Source organism: Diadema antillarum, unplaced genomic scaffold (genome assembly GCF_040938485.1).
Source record: "Diadema antillarum isolate AM-2024a unplaced genomic scaffold, OU_Dant_1.0 seq00000807_RagTag, whole genome shotgun sequence".
Taxonomy (NCBI): Eukaryota; Metazoa; Echinodermata; class Echinoidea; order Diadematoida; family Diadematidae; genus Diadema; species Diadema antillarum.
In genome coordinates this window covers 867,341-888,236 of record NW_027271688.1, presented here as the reverse complement: position 1 = coordinate 888,236, position 20,896 = coordinate 867,341, and the positions used below count along the sequence as shown (strand labels likewise).

Below are 20,896 nucleotides of genomic sequence, written 5' to 3'. Positions count from 1 at the left end.
GTGAAGAATATTTACACCAAAAATTAGGATTCTTGGAGCTTTATTTTCTGATTTAGAACAGAATGTATGATTTCAAGCATATATTAGAATTATTAATCAATATAAAATCTAAAAATGAAAATTTCAATTTCTTTTTCTCTAGTTCGGTAGATTACGCCACAGGTAATGTATGTGCCAATTCTCATGGCGATTGCAATATGGTCGAGATCTCGGGTGGGGGTGGGGGCATTGATTTAAACACTGAATAATCAATGTTTAAATGTGAAAGGTTACTTGTCAATCGGTTGCAATATATTACAATTAATTTGATCTTCTCTCTACCACTGTCAATACACAGAACATGTCAAAGATAATGACCCTGACTACCAGAGTGTCAGTATCTATATTTGACAGTAATTGACTTGCAATAATGATTGTATTGAAAAAAAAATGCAGTAATTTGATTTTATGAGGATTGGAAAGTTAGAAAAAAAAAGTCTTGCTTTCACTCAGCCTCTGACTGAATTTTGTAACCTGTGAAAAACTATTCCTCAGGCAATTGCCATATTTGAAGGGTTTCACTGTACAATGTATGACCACAGTAAAGAGGTTGCGTTGGGAATTGTAGCCAGCTGTTACAAGTTGTCGTGTGGCTTAATTTGAGGAAAGCGTTGGTACTGTATTGAGATAAATGTAGCAAATATCAAACTACAACTTGAAGTTCTTTGAAGCACGTAGCTCAGCAGACTGATGGGGCCTGTGTTCAAAGGCTATGGGGATGGCACAATCTTGTGGGAAAAGCCTTAAAGTAATGATATAGTTTTGGTTGAAACCTGGCTTTAGGTTTCTGACTCTTTTTGGTGAGATAATGAGAATCATCTTACTAAATATGAAAGAGCATGTAATTCCAAGAGGAATTCAATGTTTATTTGATAAAAATTGGTTTTGAAATGGCTGAGATCATTAGTATCCAAAACAAAGCAATCCTAATAGAAGGTGGGACCCACCTTTTATAAGGATTGCTCTGTTTTACTTTGATATCGGACATTTCAGCCATTTCACAACAGATTTCATCAAACAAACTTTGAATATCTCTTAGAATTGTATGTTCTGTAACATTCTAGAGGTGGTTTCTTAGTATCTCGCAAAACGCTAATAGCGAAATTCTCGTCTCAACCAATACTGTACCATCCCTTTAACCCTTTATAGATGTAGGGGACTTTGGACAGTGTGTACAACGCTATATAGTTTTCTGTGCCAATCGGCACTAAAAGTGCACAAAAGAGTTATGATGATTTAAATATTGTGGTACTGGTTGGGAGCTGCAGTATGAATGTCTATGAGTAGATCTTTTGAATCAGGATTACTCTCCATTCTTTGTAATGTGATAACCCTGCAAATTAAAGGGTTTCCTCTGCCAACTCATCATTAATTCCCTTGAATGTATTTAATAAATGTTTACAGTGTATGATCAAGGAGCTTCAAACACATGTGTTTGAAGCTCCATGGTATGATGTTGGTAATGCCATTCATCTTCTGATGATGTTTGTATTTAGTAGTACTGCATATACCAAATATGTCACGAGGTTTTTATTTTCGTGAATTTTGCGAGTCAGGTGGTGTTTGAAAATCTAAAGATGGGTGAAAATATCGCCTCTTATCCAGACATAAATGTGACATGCACACTTACATTTCTCCATTAAGTTCTTGTACTCCACGATCACGAATTAAACCACTCATGAAATTGTTGGGAAGTCCCGATTTGCTAAAAAGTAGACTCGCCAAATGTATGGCACATGCATTAGTAGATGCTAAAATACATGTTTGTTTGTTTTTTCCTTCTTTTTTTCTTTTGTGCCAATGGACTGTGCCAAAATGTAATGTGTTAGTAATTCATGCTCTAATGTGCTCTCTTCACATAAAAAAAGAAATGTTAGTGAGTGGATACAAGGGGCCATAGCTTCTATTGGTGCCTTTCGTCAGCTGAATCTTAATTCTGTTTGTTCATATCTGTACAGTTTTTGAGATGAATTCATGTTTTTGCAGATTATAGATTACCCCAAGGGTTGGTCATTGGTCGATGAGTTTGTATGTGTGTATGTGTATGTTTGTTTGTTTGGTGTTTTTTTTTTGTTTTTTTTTTGTTTTTTTTTTTGTTTTTTTTTGTTTTTTGTTTTTTTTTGGGGGGGGTTGTTTGATGGCTAATACCAAAGCAGGCATACAGTGTGTATTTTCTGATGTTGCATATTACATACAATACATGACTAGTAACACATTCCAGGAATAAACACTTCAGTGATGGTCTAGTTTAACCCATTGAAGATGATTCCCATTAATAGTCAGGCAGGTGTCTAGTGGAAATGTATGTTAGAGCAAAATTAGTCTGTCCTCAACGGGTTAAAATCATCCCCAAAGACCAGGATCCGTGTGATAGAGAATCACTTTACTGGAAGTTTCTCACATGGTGATTATTCTCCATTCACAGTTTAGTAAAGTACACCATTGCTTCTCCCCCAATTCCCCCCCCCCCCCATGAAGCTGTGCCAATGAACAATTATGATAAGCACACAAACTAAGTAAGCTCAACTATGTCATCACTGCTATGTATCAAGTGCCTTATGAGAATGTTGAAGTGGTGTAGCTTAGAATGACGTCTAGCTGTTGAAACAAGTCATTTAAATAGTCATGAGTAATTGTGAGGTGGGGTCATGTGAAATCACAAGCTGTTAATGGGTTACTGTAATATGATTTGTTACAATTACATATATCGCTCTCTTCAAAGTATTAATTATTAATCAATTCATGCTGGATTACACAATGGAGTGTTTGCACTTGAGCTCTGATGGCGTTCAAACATATCTCATTCACATGATGGTTCAGGATAGATTGTTCCCATGCTCCTATAAGTTTTATTATCAAATGTATTTCTATTTTTCCCACCTAATCTTGGGCGCACGATATGTGATCTTATGAGACTTTGACCAGACACTATGCAAACTAGAATTGCTCTGTATATGGTGTAAACCGTACAAGATATAAACTTGTACTGTGTTTGGTAGGAAGCATCTGCTGATTTGTTTTCTGAGCTTTTTGTGTAGATTGTAATGCTGTTACATGATACTACAGTGTATGTACATTGTAAAAGCCTGTGTCACTGCTGCTATATACTGTAAAACAGGAAATTTTCGCTTGCGTGAGATTTTCGCAAGGAGCCAGGATTTGCAAAAGTAAAATGCACACAAAAGGTTTTGTCTTTACACAATGCATTGCATGCCAATTGCACTTCGTGAAAATGTCATGCCACGAAAAAGGCCACTAGCTCCAATTCGCAAAATGAATTTTATGCTGCTAATGTTTCTGGTTTTACGGCATACAGCACAATGTTTAACTCTTAATGTGCCAGACCCGAAACCCCTAACGTGCCAGACGTTTTTACCGAACGCCAGAAAGTTTGCGAACTGGATTGACAATGTAATTTCAAACTGTCATATCTTTGAAACTATTGACTGTTTTGAACTGAGTTCTACACAACAAATATCAAGAAATAATTGGTCTTTCGTGTCATGTAGTCACTTTGCTGTAATATCTATCTGAACCTGAAATATTGCAGAAATAATCGATATCATTAAAAAGTTAATATAAATTTTTGTGTAGTATGTAAAGAAAGAGTCAGTCATGATTTTTCTTCAATAGAACGCTCCCTTGACTCTGTGAGAAAGTTTTAGAGCTACATTTCCCCTTTAAAATGATAACAGATTTGTCTTCTAGAGTTGTATAATTCCAAAGATATTGGCAGTTCAATTTGTCTTTTCAATTTCTTTTTCTGCCTCGGTAATTCATTCCTAAATCTGAGTCCTGTAGTCCCAGATCTTGTATTTGAAACTAAAGTAAATCCCGGGTCCTGGAATAGTGTCTTTTGTCCACTTGAGAAGGAAGCACCTACTAATCCTTCTTTTGTTTATGCAGACTGCAGGCTGGCGCACTCTATTGAAATCGGCATGCTTTGTTTACAGGTCTACTTTCCGTCCACTGTACATGTGCATAGACAAGAACAAAAGCGTGTTCTTCCTTTGTACAGGTGCTAGTGTGGGGATGATTAGTGAAGTTCACCAAGACAAAAGGATGAAAGACTTGACCGAGGAACGAAAGCTTGACCCTCTTTGAGGGACAAAATGAAAGTCGCTCCCGCAGGAGAGCACCCAAGCAGAACAGTGCGAGTGGAAATGCATAGACAACACACGCAAATTCAGTAGCATACACACGCGTGGTTTATCAATGAGAATTTTGATCTATACACAGCTCGCAGAGGGTGCGCTCTCTGCGGATTTTCCCGACGCGAAAAAATACATCTTGCTGAAAAAAGATGTATTTACTCAAAATTTTCCTATGCAAGTATACTCATATTTTTAGTGCAAACGATGGCTATGCTAATCAGCTACCAGTACATATCAGTGGCAGTTTCTTGGTGTAACGTATTATGGTACCACAAGAACTTAAATGACCAATGTTTTTCACGCTCTTCTTAGTCGCCGATCGGCGACCATGGCACGTCAGGACTAAGGTCGCCGTTCGGCGACCATGGCACGTTAAGAGTTAACCTGTTGAATTTAAACGGCAATGGCACAAATGTACTCATGAAACCCACACCTCTGAATACCACAATCTTTTTAATGTACAGTGTAGAATGCTCTCATTCTTCACTGTTTCAAACCTTCAGTGCCACATGCAACAGGGCAGTGTTGTTTGTTTGTTCTTTAAAAAAAAGAAATATGTGCTGACTTGCCAAATCGGTCATACATTGTGTATTTGCGTAACGCACCTTTAATTGACGTCACTGATGGGCTGTGCTCTTTGCAGATTGCTTGTTGAAATTTGAACTGAGAGAATGTAATGAACAAGCTTCGATATATTCTATGCTGGCATAATGCAAATGTCAATGGTGTTTATGGGCTACGCACACAAGCAAAGGTTGTGATGGTGGAAGCTCACAAAGATAATGTCTCTGTAAATGTTTTATGTCAGGAACTACATAACAATGCTTGTAATATTTACAGTGTTTGTACAGCTATAGATAGAAAAGACAATTTATCAACCAATTCTCAGTATGAACCATCTACACCACTCACCACCTATCAATAGATGCCTGAAAAGACATTTCAGCACTTAAAATTTTACAAAAGACATTTCTGTGCTTAAAATTGTAAAAAAGACAGTGCCAAATATGCTGGTGATTGAGTCAATAGCTGTATTATGCAAGCACGAGGTTGACCAGTGCACAGTTGGCACATCCTGTACAGTAGCACTTGTTACTGCGGTAACTGAAAACCATTGCCTGAGAGTACACTGTATTTGCTGTACACGCTAAACATGCAAACACTTCATTTTCCTGTCAAGAACAGAAATCCCTCATCCACTTCCCCTCCCACATTGCACAACAATTTGCGAGACTACAACTTGTACATTATTTTTTTCTGTTCATCATGTGCAGTGGGCACAGTGGCTCCTACATGTTGTAGTTGAGCGCAGAAAAATGGAATTCAGCTTTGTGAAGCTCTTGCCATGTTGCGCAGTGACTGGGCACTGATATAATTATAAAGTCACCATTTTTACTTGTCACCTCCAAGATATGGTAGCTTTCTCTAATAGATACAATGGACTCCTGTTATAACGAAGTCCATGTGACCAGCAGTTTTCTTTCGCTATATTGAAATGTTGTTATAACCTAACAAACAAACAGTGAAAAAGCACAGAGTGGATAACGTTGTGGTCCGAATGTTTACTTCGTTGTAACTGGAATTTTGTTATAACCATGTTCCTTATAACGGGAGTACACTGTATCATACATTGCACATCCAGTACATGTATTTAGAAAACTATTTCAGCAAAAAACGCACACAGTATAATTGGTATGCATATCTTGCACAGGTGGAGATTGAAAGATTCATCTTTGTAGCTTTGAGCTAAGAGCTTTTCTAACTATGGTTAAACACTGTTTGCTGACATGCCAGCAAGTGAAACCACGTAATTTATATGGGAATGGGAAATGCATTAAGGGGCAAAACAGGAGTAAATTTGTATTTTTGTTGGGTTTCAGAGGCTAAATCCTTTTTGTGCTCATTGGCAAACACTAGAACACTATGTGATATCAACTGAACAATCATTGATTAGATATAGCTTGTTTTATTTGGCAATTTTGCACAACATTACAGGCTGCATGAATAACTGTGTAATGCTAATTAATATTTGTTTAACGCGGAAGAGCATGGTACATGCTTTTATTTTAATGACACGCTGACGCAATGTTCTAGGTACTTCTGCATAGATGGCCAAAAGTCATGCCATTTCTGTTCCCTTTCTTCTTCTTTTTTGATATCCTGGTGTAGATTTCAAGTCATGTGAACTGTCACTTCAGAGCCAGAATTTGCCTCACTTTTTTCTGTAAAGGAAACCACAGTATTATGCTTATTCAATAGCTTTTGTATTCTTGTACACCTTCAAACCAGTGAATAATGAATTAATTTATTGTATCCCCCGAACAGTGTTGCCAGTGCTCTCATTATTCAAACTTTTATAGGATGACATGTCATATCCCTTGTATGTGCTATTCTCGTCCGATTTTATTGTATCCTGCGACAGTTGCCATATTATACAATATTCTGGCCTGACGGTAATCCAGATGGGGTATGGGAGACGGGTTCGGGGGATACATGTGCTCGATTGCGAGTGCTCTAGTTTTATTTTATTCTTATATGTACTGCTCAGACTTGTAATGTCAAATTGGAAAAAGCAGTTTATTATGATTATGTTAAGTTTAAAGTGTCTCATTTATTTTGTCTGTGATGAGTACATAGGCTTTTGTGGCAATTTGTGTAGCATCGTTGGATTTGCCCAAATTATGAATGATTAGTAGTACACTTTATATGCTATATGAGAGATTGTTTTTGAGAATGGACTAGGAACAGCTGAAGTGCAGAATTGGTCATTTTTTATATCACACTTTTATGACATGTTTTGCTCCTGCTGTACAACACAAACAATGACAGCATAGTATAATATATAGGCCTAAGAAAAATTCTGTCAAATTGTTATCCTGTAATACAGCGTATACCAACTAAAAATATATTTTTGAGAATGATTAATTGGTTTGATAAGTGGGTAATGAAATGGTAAATAATATATGTATGGACACCACTGAAACAGTTGGAGTGTGGGCTTTTTTGAGTACCAACAGTGTCTTGTAGGGGTATGTACCTGTTAATAAGTATACATTGTATTGTTAATAATATGTGAATGAGTACTTGTAAAGCACCATTATCCATCATTGCTGGTTGTATTGTGAAGGATTAAATGATGCAAGTGAGATATAGATGTTACTGACTTCATCTGCAGATTTATACAAGTTTGCTATTGAGCGTGTTTGATTGATTTAAGTGTGTTGCATACACTCTATTATGTTTTCACAGAATGAATCTTAAGGCAATCTGGAAATGAATGAAAACACTCTTCTAGTAGCTAAGGCAACAAGCTTGACCTACAGTGGAAACTCAAGCCAGTACTACAGTAAAGTTATGTTGTCAATATGTGTATGCTGTACACATATACAAGCTTATTAGATGTATTTCCGTGAGGCTAGTTTGCAATTATTTCTTAGCAGAGACTCCAACCCCAAGCACCTTTTGATCTGGAGATTCTCCTGCCTGAAACCCCTAGCAAATGGGAGACTCCAACTTGATGTGCGTGAAGCACGAAGTTCCTTGCAGCTGGGGTCTAGCTCTAGGGTTCTATATGCTCTCTCGTGCTATCTAAGGCTTATTTTTCGACATACGATGACACTACGTAAGAAATCATTTCAAGCGGGAGAACGAGATTTTTAAAAATGGGCTTTCAGCGGGACATCTCCCATCGAAGGCGGGAGAGTTGGAGTCTCTGTCTTAGGTGTATTCAGTATCTTGGGGAATTTAGTTTTGTCAGAAATAAACATGACATTAATTTTGATCATGCAGTTATAAATGTATCAGTTCAGTTTTATAATCATATAACTAATGGAAACTGATCATATCAAAACATACATCACAGAAAGTAATGGATCATAACAGGATGAGGGATGTGATTGTCAGCACACAACATACAGTGTATAGCAAAATACTTTTCACCACGTTCACCCCCAATTACTACATGTATTCTTCTGTAGCCTTATGTGCCACTATTAATCTCTCGCTCTCATGGTGTTTTCGCTTCCTTCTTAACCAGACCGCTTTGTGGGCTCTGTGCACGTGTGTGTGTCCATCAGATTTATGACTTATACATAGGCAAGGGCCCAGCACTGAAATGAGGAGTTGCTTAAAAAATACATGTATTTAAAAACAAGTACTGTACACCAATTCCCCTCTTTGGCATTTTGTGTGAGTTGCATGTATTTTCATGTGAACTTCAATTTATTTTTGATAATTCATATGTACGCAGTATATACATGTATGAACTACAGTAATATACCCTGTACATTGTACAAGTTGACATCCGTCACTTTCGTGATGCCACCTGCCAGTTACGTGAAAATCTGACATGGGATGTTCTACAAGAAGCTAAAAATGTTAGCAGTTTACGCACGACGGACGCCAAACGATGAATGCCGGCAATGGCCCACCGTCCAGAACCCTTTGCTCGAGAACTTTTTTTAAGTGAGCAATGGAGTTCCTATTGCATGTGACGACGAGTTGATCACTTGCCACCATGCCTATCCAGTGGACTGGAGAAGTAAAAATAGGGGGCTGTCGCCACGCAGAGCAGAGTTATGGACTCGTTTTATGTTGGTAAACACCAAACATGAGCAAAACAATCCTAAACACTGTCTGACACAGCTAAGCACCCCCAACTCTTGCAGTCACAATGGAGGCTAGGCCTGGTGGCCCCCACAGCACTACCCCTGCATCCTCCGAGCACCGTACAGACGGTGACAGCGAGGCCGCTTTGTGCATGAGGCAGCACCATGGGAACCGAAGATTTCAGTACCGTTTTCCCCAAGAAGTAGATCCCGATGTTTGGAGAAGTGTCCACCACGCGGTGAACACGGTACTGCCGTTACCGCCCTCGGAGAACTGAGATCGGAACGAAGTAAGCGAGACGGCGAGACAACACCCACAGTAAGTCCGCCATCATGGAAGTGACAGCGAACCAGCGTTGCCAGGTCCCAACAGAGCAAAATCACCAAAAGGCTTGTAAAAAATCACCAAAAGCCATCAAAAATCACCAAATTTGGAAAAGCGTAGGTAAAGCTTCAATTTCAAGACAAAATTATATCAATAAACCTTTATCAAACACTGCGCCAGTCTCGGTGCAATTTTCGGCGCACCGTAGTCACACACACTAAGTGCAAAATGTGTACGATGTGTATGGATATTTGACTATGAGTGTTTGTGTGTGTCGCTGTGACCAAAAAAAAAAAGGGGGGGGCACATGTTATGTTTCTGCAGGAAATGAGGGGAAAACTTTGGGCAAAATGCATTTTCGTTTTCAATTAGTGTGATTATTTTTCATGGGTCTGAAAATCACCAAAAAGTTACCAAAAATCACCAAATTTTGATTTGGTTACCAGGCTAAAATTTTGTCACCAAACAACTTCAAAAATCACCAAATTTCACCCTTTTTGGTTCCCGAAATCACCATCTGGCAACACTGCAGCGAACTCGACGACAGTGAGCTATGACCCACGGGCGCACGGTACTGGAGCGCCCAACGTTGCCTGCGAACTTGCCACAAATGGGTCTCCGTATTTATACGTTTGTACACCTCCCAATTCGTAGCAGACGACAGGAAACTGACATGTATTGTCCACACACATTCGCGCATGACGTCGATCGTAGTCTTAAAATATCGAGACCCTTTCATCTTTAGAGTATCACGATTGACATAAGATGCGGAATATGCTGCTGGATCTGTAAAGCTGTTACTGTTTTAATTTTTTTTTTTAGTGTAACGTTAATTTTTGTAATGTTTAACTGTGAATTTTTTTAGACCTCACCACTTCTTATGTACAGGTGTGCATAAATTTTACATGAAATAATGGTATTAACATTGTGATTTTAGACTAAGATGAACCATTACATCATGGATTATTCTCGGCGCGTGTGTGATTGGTTCGCAGCGGGTAGCAACAGTACAGGCGGGGGGAGTCGCTCGCCGTGCGGCTTCCAGACATAGGAATACGGTACATGTACTGTACTTTGTACAGTATTGCGACATAAGTGGCAACACTGCAGCATACTCAATGTGTCGTCCCCTCTGTTTCTTTGTATACAGTATTTTAAGCCAATATAAAAGGGTAAAGGATAAAAGGATACTACACCCCTCTACAACTGAAAAAAGCAGTGGTGCAATTAAAAGTGTACCAGGCCCTGTTATGTAAACAAATAATCGTTGCTCTATTATGCACTGACGTTTTCATTAAGCTGGAGGCTATAGGGAGTCGAGCGGCTACATTTATATTTATTGTTCTATGTTATATGGCATTTTAGTAATGTCTTGTCTAATGTAATGTCTAATCGTTGACGAAGCACCAACGGTAAAGGATTGAATGCATCGATTAGGCATGAACAGTTTTATGCATACGAATGTCATTTCACAAATCTTGGTTGTAGGCCTACATATTTTATCCCATATTTTAAAAAAAATAATAATAACGACCTAGCAAGCTGCTTTGAGCAGATGACTAATTTCAATGATATGTGAATCCCTTGTAATCAGTGGAAGTACAAAAAACATGCACACAAAAACTCATCAGATATTGATTTATAATAAGCTACACATCTCATATGCAGTATAATTGTAATTGACAGAAATCCAAGTACAATGGTTGGATTTCATAAGACGACAAATGTAATGAAACTACGGAAAGAAACAGATAATTTGTGTTCAGCTGTTCAAACAATGTAAAGTAGACACAAAATTGTAGAAGAAAAAAAAAGAAAAAGAAGTGTCGTCTCCCGTGCCGGGAATCGAACCCGGGCCGCGTGGGTGAAAACCACGAATCCTAACCACTAGACCACACGGGATTCCCATGCCGGAGCGGCGGCCACACTTCTTTATGAAGCGAGCAGCAAGATTTTTGACCTCCGGTCTCCCGTACAACCATAGAGATTGTTCCACTGGATTGTACACATGAGAACTTGTTCTGCCATTCAGTGCATACAAAAAGCAAGGCGAGTTTGAACGGTGACGCGCGCACGAAAGAAGTCAACTCACAGAACCCCGATCCGGAAGCGCCCACTATATGCGTTTGCATCACTGATCTCTGTTTTATGGAAATAGAGATCAGTGGTGTGCACGCGAGGAACAACTTTGAAGCTGGGGTCGGTTTGGCAAAATCATTCTAATTTACACGAATATCAATACTTTCCTATACGTGCTGCAATAGTTTACAATAGAGATATAGGCTTACCCACGGCATCTTCAATGTGTGTTTTTTTTTTATGTTCTAATGTGTAAAATAACTACGAGCCAATGATATGGCGATATTTAAAAAGATACAATTATGTATTCTTTATTTTGTTACTCATTATCACATGTATTTTGTTAGTTTACGTTTTTGCAATTATTACAAATATGTTCTGCTTATACATTAAATTTTCTCTGTTTATTTGATGGATATGAAAATAAATTTTAATTTTAATTTAATAGATCTATAGGTCCTATTATTTATGTATTTTTGCTCATTTCGCAGCACCAAAGAATATTAAGCTTACTCATATTTTTCTCTTTTGTAGAAGTTTGTTATTCTTACTCTGAAGAAATTTGCTATAACCATTATATAGGCCTATGACGCTATATGACAATTTCAATCGCCCTGCGGTGTCCTTTTCATATGTCACACGCATGAATCTTCACTCTTCCACAATATGCATGCACATTCTTGTCTGTATATTGTGTTCTTCAAAATGGAGAAGTAATTTAAAGTATCTTTTTTATTTTCCGTAAAGATAAATATTGTTTTACTAGTAAGTAGATGTTGATTTATCAACAGATTATAATTGCAATAAACGTCAGTGTAATAAAATGTACATTATGAGTGAAGGTGGCAAAGATACTTTATGGGGTTTTTTTTTTAGGAATACATATCGATTACACACACGTCACACAGTAGGCCTACACACATACATACACACATACACACAAACCACACACAGACACACACAGTTCATGTGTTAACTGCATTCTAGCAGAAAGGACTGTTTAGACAAGCTATGATACTTTACACATTGATATCCTATAGAGACACTGGCATTGCCCTAATCATAATTTTGATATGGCAGCGTTGTACAGTACATGAACTGTTCACTATGCGCGAGTTGTGTTCAAACCATTTGCTGATGGAGGAAAGAATCACATAACTGGTATACGGATTTTGATGGTGTTCACAAATAGCTGCTACAACGTCTTATGAGGCTATATCGGATAACGAGTCTGTTTCATGGTTATGTAACGCTTTGGAACGTGTAACGGTCTCGCTTTCCCTTCCCCTATCCGTTATTCCAATTACTCTATCTACAATGCCTTCCAAAAGTGGCTCCCTCCTGTTATCTTTTCGTCGGAGACCACTGTCCTTACTCGACCTGACCTGTCCTTCCAGTAAGCCTGTGTCCTCAGGTTGTCCTTAGCCAGTTGGGTCAAGGACGAAGTACTTAGGTCCAGCCTTGTGGCCAGTTATCTGTGCTCTCTTGGGACTTGGTCGCGTGCCGCCCAAGCCAGGCCCAGGGACGTAGCAAAAAAAAAAAAAAAAAAAAAAAAAATGTGTAAACAGGGAGATGTAAACCCCTGGAGGCTGGATGGTATAAATATTGACCCCTTGTAGAAATCTGGAGATTCTGCACGGCTGAGGAGAGGCTAGAAATCATGGAGTCACCTCCCTGCAGAGTGTGCTGAGAGACTAGAATATAGTTACAGACGCGTCACAAGTTTGGACTACTAGTACATTCATGTGCACGCTATCAAATACAGAGCAACTAATAAACTTGCTGATGATGCCCGCACCACTCTTTTTTTTTCAATTTTTCAATTCAAATGAATTTATTGGGATTTTTCTGCATTGAATATACATGTATATCGCAAATGAAATACAGTCATTTCTTTTTATATTCAAGACAATGAAACGTACAGTGTGTGTGTATATCCAAACATGACTCACTGAGATATACCGTGCACAGATTGAGAACACGTCAATATTGGGAACAACTCGGCATAATAGTGAATCAAATGATCTGACTGAATTGTCATGGTGCATGTATTGGGAGTGTGAATGCAGCATACTGTCGTCAAAATAAGCATATAGCTTGAAGATACGACAGCCTTAAAAGCTAAGACAAAAAAGAAAAAGAAATTGGGCACAACTCTATACTCATTGTCCTCTAACCTGTCCGACTGAAGTGGTGCTTTACAATGATAATACAGCTATTATTATACTCTAAGTAAATTGACCCATAGCGAAGTCTCCTGCATCCTCAGCGGTGGAATTTCTTTACATAACGAAGAAGCTATACATTATATTGGAAACAAATTGTTTCACCTAAACGGAAGAGTAGTAGAAGTTCAACCCAACAAGAAATACAACCCCGAGGGAGAAAAAGTCCGTTTTTCTTCTTGGCTGCAAGGTTTTATGAGCCACTTAAATGTTCTTGAGTCAGATATTGTGCCCCCCCCCCCCCCACGTGGAGGTAACGAGTTTCCATGAAAATGCTGAATACATGAATAATACTTTCTCATACCATTACTGACTAAAAATATAACGTTTCACTATCACTGTGGCATACAGTTTGTTTAATAGATACTTTATTTTTTGCAAATCAATAAATCAATCAGCAAATCAATATACATAAATTACATAATCATGAACATATGGGAAATAGACAAAGTAAATTTAAAACAGAGTCGTTTGACTTGCATAAACAACGATATAAAAGGAAATCAATGATATAATATACAGTATGCATGTTTATGCAGCAGGGATTACAATAACAAAAAATAGTTAAGAAGCGATTATGCAGAGGGCCGCCATTGTAAGCAGTTACAATGTATATACTTTTATACGTTACCAGCCAGCGGGAAAGCAGCTCTTCGGCATTATAGTTCTCTATCTACCTATGATATACCTATCTATCTATCTATCTATCTATCTATCTATCTATCTATCTATCTATCTATATCTATCTATCTATCTCTATATCTATCTATCTATCTCTATATCTATCTATCTATCTATCTATCTATCTATCTATCACTATCTATCTATGGAATCTATCTATCTAACCCATCTATCTATCTATCTCTATATAGGATATGGCATACGGTTACTTTGGTTAAACGATTTCATATTTAGTTCTATCAAATTCATTTAGCCACTCAAATAGAATGATTAGAAGTTCAAATCAGGGTGTTAAAAAGAAAAACCAGCAGCATAGAAAGTAAGAAAACGAAAAACTTCCTCCCGTGCCGGGAATCGAACCCGGGCCGCGTGGGTGAAAACCACGAATCCTAACCACTAGACCACACGGGATTGCATGATGCTACGAGAAGTTGATAACGTGATTGTCTCACGGTGGCTTGCCTTGTTGCAGTGCTGGTCGTTCAGTGAGGCAGGGAGAATGAAAGTAAACACGTCACGCCTTCCTATATTGTATGCCCACACTGTGTACACTGATTGTACATTAACACGCAGATAGCGCATCATGGAGAAGTGTGCTCAATAATATGCATGATGATGTAGGTCGAATACAACATCAGCCTATCATCATTGTCTTTCTTCTGTTCTCTTTTTTTTTTAGTCTTTTTCTGCTCTTCATACTGATCATTATATTGCTATGATAATGATGGCGATAATGATGATGATGATGATTGTAACGATAATAATAATACCAATAATTGTAGCAACAGTAATAATAGGGACCTAATATCATTGTATCATTATTTCTATTATATTAATAACAAAAATATATTAGCAACAGTATTAGTAGTAGTAGCAGTATACAGTATAGCAATAATATATGATGAAATGAATTATGATGAAATGTCTATATCTATGCGTTTGTTTTTTATCGAGTGTTTTCTGTGTTTTCATTATACTTATGCATGTATAGCAGACTTATTTTGTGGACTGTGTCTGTACACAATTACGCGCTGTATCCGTTTCGTCGTAGTTACATGAGATGTTTTGACATGTCGCTAATGTATTTCTTTCATCGAAATGGTCATTCATTTCATTTCATTTCATTTTCATTTCATTTATTTCATTTCCAACAATGCAAAACATTTTCATACACAAAATAACACAATATCAATACAATGTAGTAACAAAGAAAAATATACGTGAAATTAACAATACTATACGCATCACAATAAGCGGATGAAATTAAATTAAAATTAAAGTTGCATGAAACATTGAGACATTACAATAATAATTATGAAGAGTTTGATCTCAAAAAGAGTTAAATATGATAACTATTCACCATAACTTCAAGAATATCCCTTGCTATGCTGCAAGTGAGGTATCATTAGAAAGGTTTTGTTTTGCTCTGTCTAATGATAGCCCTTCGCCCATAATGAAAGGTCATTCTACACAGTTCCGTTTAATATAGTAATGATACGGATTATTATTAGCATGATTATATTACCATTACTCTTATACATCGACCGCCATGTTCTATGTTAGTAAAACTTTGTTGTGTATCCAACCTGAATGTTATGCTTCATCGTATTTTGTTATATTTCATGCATTTTCATTGAGAAATATACGAAAATGAATTGAAATTGAAATTGAAATCACATTGCTTTGAAAATCATTGCATAGCTCAGATAGGAAGCGCACATCCATGCACTTTATTTAGCCTTGCCACCCCTCCTAATGACAAGTATGCCGACTGTGTTTGTAATAGTAAAATTTACATGAGAAATATCAAAATATGATGATAGTGGCAATAATGGTGATGATGATGACAATAAACATTTTGACAATGCTGCGATGATAATAATGATAACAATGATAATGACGTGCACTGTTTCAAGCACAATAACTTGACTATGAGACAATATTTCATGTATAACGAATAAAACAAGAGAGATGTAAATCAACAATGTGTCATCTGGAAAAAAAAAAAATGATAAAATAGCACCTCCCGTGCCGGGAATCGAACCCGGGCCGCGTGGGTGAAAACCACGAATCCTAACCACTAGACCACACGGGATCTGTTGAGACGTCGCAAGGAACATTATCGCCAGTATACCATGAACGCCTGACATGTTTTTGTTTTACACCGAAGTGAGGGGGCTTTGACTTTTATCAAATTGCCTGGTATTATGTTACACTTTCATGATGTACAAATATGATCGATATGCATTACTTTGTGTAAGCTTGCAATATCAGCATTAGTCTTGTGTACGTGTATATAAAAATCAATAGATATATTATACACTCGTACACACAATATACATACACATTACATCGTGTAGATATTTTGATATATTTTAATACACTTATGTATACGAATATAAGAACTAGTAGTTATACGAATATAAGAAACGTTCCTTTTCGTACACCGGTAGCTCTCTTTTCAACAAACTCCCCGCTGAAGTACTGTTACTGTCTTCGTCACTGACTATATTCAAAACAAATTGTTTAAGATTTATCCGCATGCTTTAACTTTTGTCTTCCAATGAATCCAGTAGAACCTCCTTTTTTTTTTCTTTTACATTGTCACACCCACTATACTTTTTTCTTTGTTTTGTTTGTGGTTATATACTCTTCCCTTTTCTGAATTGTTAAGACCTTATTTTTTATGTATACATGTAACAGAAGTGTAGTTACGTTGATTTCTTTTGTTTGTTTATGTCATTGACCTGTAATTGTGTGAATCACGTTTCTACAAATGTATTTGTTTTATTTTGTGTATATACAGGGCGCCATTGTAAAGCAGTTAGCAAACTAAATGTGCCTACCCTGTATTATTTTTAAAAGAAAACATGAATAAATAAATAAATAATACGTGTGTGTGTGCGTTTGCGTTCACACAATCATGCAGTATTGTGCGTATATGAGAATGAAAATAGGTTTGATATCATTGTGTATACATTCATTGTGCAAGAGATATTTTGTTATGTAGGCTGATCATGTAGTATGTATTATGGTTTATTGTTTGTTTTTCATTGCATTGTTGTATCATGAATATATATGTCAATTCAAATGTTGTAATCATGTGTTGGAAATGAAATAAATGAAACGAAACGAATCATGAACTTCATTGTGTACATACGTCACTATCCGTAAATATTGACACATAATTATTGCTGTTTATATCGATCATTATTATTATCGGGTTTTCTTTATTGATTTCGTTCCCTTTTCCCTGTGGACTATTTTCCATTGTCATGTTCAAGTAAGTAAAATGCCGGAACTCAACAAACAGCCTATATCAATAACCAATCATTACTGCATTATACCATGCTTTAGAATATCTTTCTTTCTCTCTACGACTCACTCATGATTTCAACACTAAGCTATTCTTCTCGGGGATTTTTTTAAACTATTTCTTTCCTTCTGTCCTCCCTGCTTTCTTAGCTCTCCTCGCTTTACATAATTATTTCATTCAACGAATCTATATTTTCAGATTTATTTGCACATAATTATGTAAAGAATGATATGTTTTCTCCATTTCCCATTATTCCTTGTATACTGGTTACTCTGGCCCCTATCTGTAAGCGCTGCCTCTCATGAGATTCAAACATGATACTCTTCGTTCTTTTTTTTTTTTGAGGGGGGGTATATTTTTATTACTTTGTTCATGCATGCTAAACTCCTGCATGGCTTTTTGTATAATCATGTTTCTTTGTATCTTCATTTTGAAATTATGGTAAATATAAAGATGGAATTCATGTGTACATCACTGGGGTGAGGGTCGATAATCTTAGGGTTTAGCAAAATAATGTATAGTGAAAATGTCTAGCGCTTTGACAGATATAGTCGTCATTATGTGCTCTTTGTGAAACCATATACGTTTTAGTAGTCATGCGTTGTAAAGAACTTATGAAAAATATTTCACTAATGTCTTTTTCAATGCCATGGCATTTATGTTTGTTTGTTTGTTTGTTTTTTGTCATGGAAACATTCAAATGAATTCAAATCAGCTCAGCTGTTAATTCAAATTACACTACGTTATTGTATTAGAAACTACAGTTGTATTACATAAATCTTGGATTAACATTTATTTCGGTGTAGTATAACGTACAACAGATTGGAATAGAACCAGTGTTAAAAGTATCAGCTTATGATATTATCACGACAGAGGGTATATCGAAGACGGCAATATGAATACTAGTAGATAGATAGATATCGTATACGTCACAGAGATAAAAATGATACCGAAATATGTTTTTTAATTTCACACGCAAAGGCAATGTACCGGTTACAGTGTAATCACTTCTGTTATGACATGTTTGACTGTGTTGTATAGACGGCGTGAACTCAACGCTTCATTGTGTTCACACCCACAAAAGACTGGCCAATCACCTTTCAGAGTAATGTATGACGCCAAGCTTTGTGCTATTTTCAGCATATGAGACAATCACAATGAGACGAAAACAATACAGAAACCGCCAGGCGCACTCCGATATAAAAACCCACGGCTTGCGGCGACGGGTTAGGCTTCGAGAGATCGTTCGCGAGGATCGGTAGCTGCTCACTCAGGTCCGGCCATGACTGACTGGAAATGGGTGCTGGGGATCGTGAAACAATCCCCCTCTCTGATCATCTTGATTTGCTTACTTCGCTTTTAGCCCGAGTTTCTACTCGGGTTTAGCCTCTCTGCGTGTTGTGAGAAGCCGCTAACCTACAAGAATGGTAGCCGGACGATTGCAGCACCAGAAACCCGGTCATGGGAGTGCTCTCTGCCATAGCAGCCCCGCCACCACTGCCTTGTCAGTGCTAGGGGTGGTGGAGAGTGGCTCTCCTGGCCACCAAACCAAGCTCTATTCCTGTCTGTATTAGAGGTAGAACTCGGTCAAATGATTCTATCATTTGCGAATTCTATACGCTATTTCTCTGATCAGATGGGTTGGGGTGGTGGCCGCCGGGACAATTTTCAGTCTCTTCCTGTTATGGCGCCGGAAGAACTAACTGACCTTACTGTGTATTCATTCCTTCGTATCATCGACCCGCACACACACAAACAACGCGGAATGTAAGTATGCACGCTTTTGCGCTCATGGCTACGAAAAGGCAGGGCGCAGTATGGCTTCACTAGGGATTTATTTACCTTTTCATAGGTTTTTGTAGGCGATATGATTTAGAGTCACAGAGCGCCGGTTCTACGTAAATAGGTAACTCTGTACTTCTTTATTCTTTAAATGGCAAAGTTATATCATCTGCCCTATATGGTCGTTACTTCGATTAAAGTGACAATATTTCGGCTTCAGTCAAACATTGCACATTTTGTGTGCATTCGCATCTAAACTGAATACGTACTGGCGAGGTCTATACAATTAATAGACATAATGATGTTGAACATCGCTTTTATGGTAAATGTCTTTGCAATATGATCGAATTGTGTACTAAAATGTTGTGTCTATGGACGTGATGATTTTCGTGACAAATTGATATCCCCCATAATTATGTTATGCCGAATGCGTCCTCTTAATCTAGGCATGCGTCAGACATACAAATGAATGGCCATTTCGTCCGAAAGAGAATGTGACGCTTTCTCTCAAATTGCAGTACATTGTACAAGAATTAGAGATTGAGAGGATAAAATTATAGTGAAGCCCATACAAAATAAGGTCAGCGGCATGTCGGTACAGTACAGACATTTCTCGTTTCATAACGAACTTTGTACCTTGTATTCATACGAATGGGTGTCGCAAATCGGATGAACGTCGATCGCACGGACAGTTGTCTACACATCAGCGGGACCTTCAACGCCTGTCGGTTTAGTATAGCTTCTCACAACACGCATTCAAAAGAGGAACGTTTCAAAAAAAGGCGAAGTATAGCGAATCAGTTATTGATCTGGAGATGGGACCGTTTGACGGCCCCCAGCAGTCATTTTCCAGTCATTCAGCCGCTACCATCGCCAGCCCCGTCACGCGAATGATCTCTCGAAGATGTATGTCTAATATACCCCAATGCATAATCGATGTCAAAAGGGATGTTGAAACACAAGGTGGGTCTACCTCCTTCGTTTAGACACACAAAACGCCACACACAGTTTAGATGCTTTTAATGTCCTGTCGGTGATACATATACATGTAATATTGAACATTGTGCTTCAACACATTTTACTTCAGATTTGATGCAATTCAATAATTTCATCATTTAAAAAAGCCATATTTACAATGTCAAATATAGTTGATCAAAATGTCTACCTTCAAACATGATAAGCAATCATGATACATTTCTGTTTATGATTATTTTCTTTGTTGTGTGTTATAGGGAGGCCAATGCAGTTTTTGATGTGCTTTATTTTTGTTATATCGTATCTTACTGTTGATCAGAATTTAACCAGATATTGTAGGTTAAAACTAAATTAGAGTGATATGCGTGTATAGTTCCCCCCCTCTCTCTCTCTCTCTCTCTCTCTCCCTCTCTCTCTCTGTCCAGGAAAAATAAACAGACAAAGGCATGGATATTTCACTACTCCACCATAAAACACACACACCATTACATTACCTTTAGAGACAATGCACGCTCGCATGTGCGGAAATTACACAGAATATACACACCTTTGTATAAACTGGTAAATCGACGTTTGGTGTTTGAAGGAACCAATCATGCTATGTACGGTGTGTATTATGTTAATGAATAACTCGGGACCTATAAGTTCCAACGTGCCATGCCCTTTGATTGGCAAAACGGTGAAAACCGAATGCCTGTAAGCTAATTTTTCTC

The 20,896-nt window shown here is 37.6% G+C and overlaps 3 non-coding genes across 3 annotated transcripts; all 3 read right to left on the bottom strand.

Annotated features, from left to right (window-relative positions):
- Positions 1-10,955: 10,955 nt before the first annotated feature.
- Positions 10,956-11,027, bottom strand: Trnae-uuc (transfer RNA glutamic acid (anticodon UUC)). The gene has a single exon. It is a non-coding gene; the product is annotated as a tRNA-Glu (tRNA).
- A 3,422-nt stretch (positions 11,028-14,449) lies between these two features.
- Positions 14,450-14,521, bottom strand: Trnae-uuc (transfer RNA glutamic acid (anticodon UUC)). The gene has a single exon. It is a non-coding gene; the product is annotated as a tRNA-Glu (tRNA).
- Positions 14,522-16,133: 1,612 nt separating this feature from the next.
- Trnae-uuc (transfer RNA glutamic acid (anticodon UUC)) lies at positions 16,134-16,205 on the bottom strand. Its single transcript has one exon. It is a non-coding gene; the product is annotated as a tRNA-Glu (tRNA).
- Between the last annotated feature and the right edge of the window lie 4,691 nt (positions 16,206-20,896).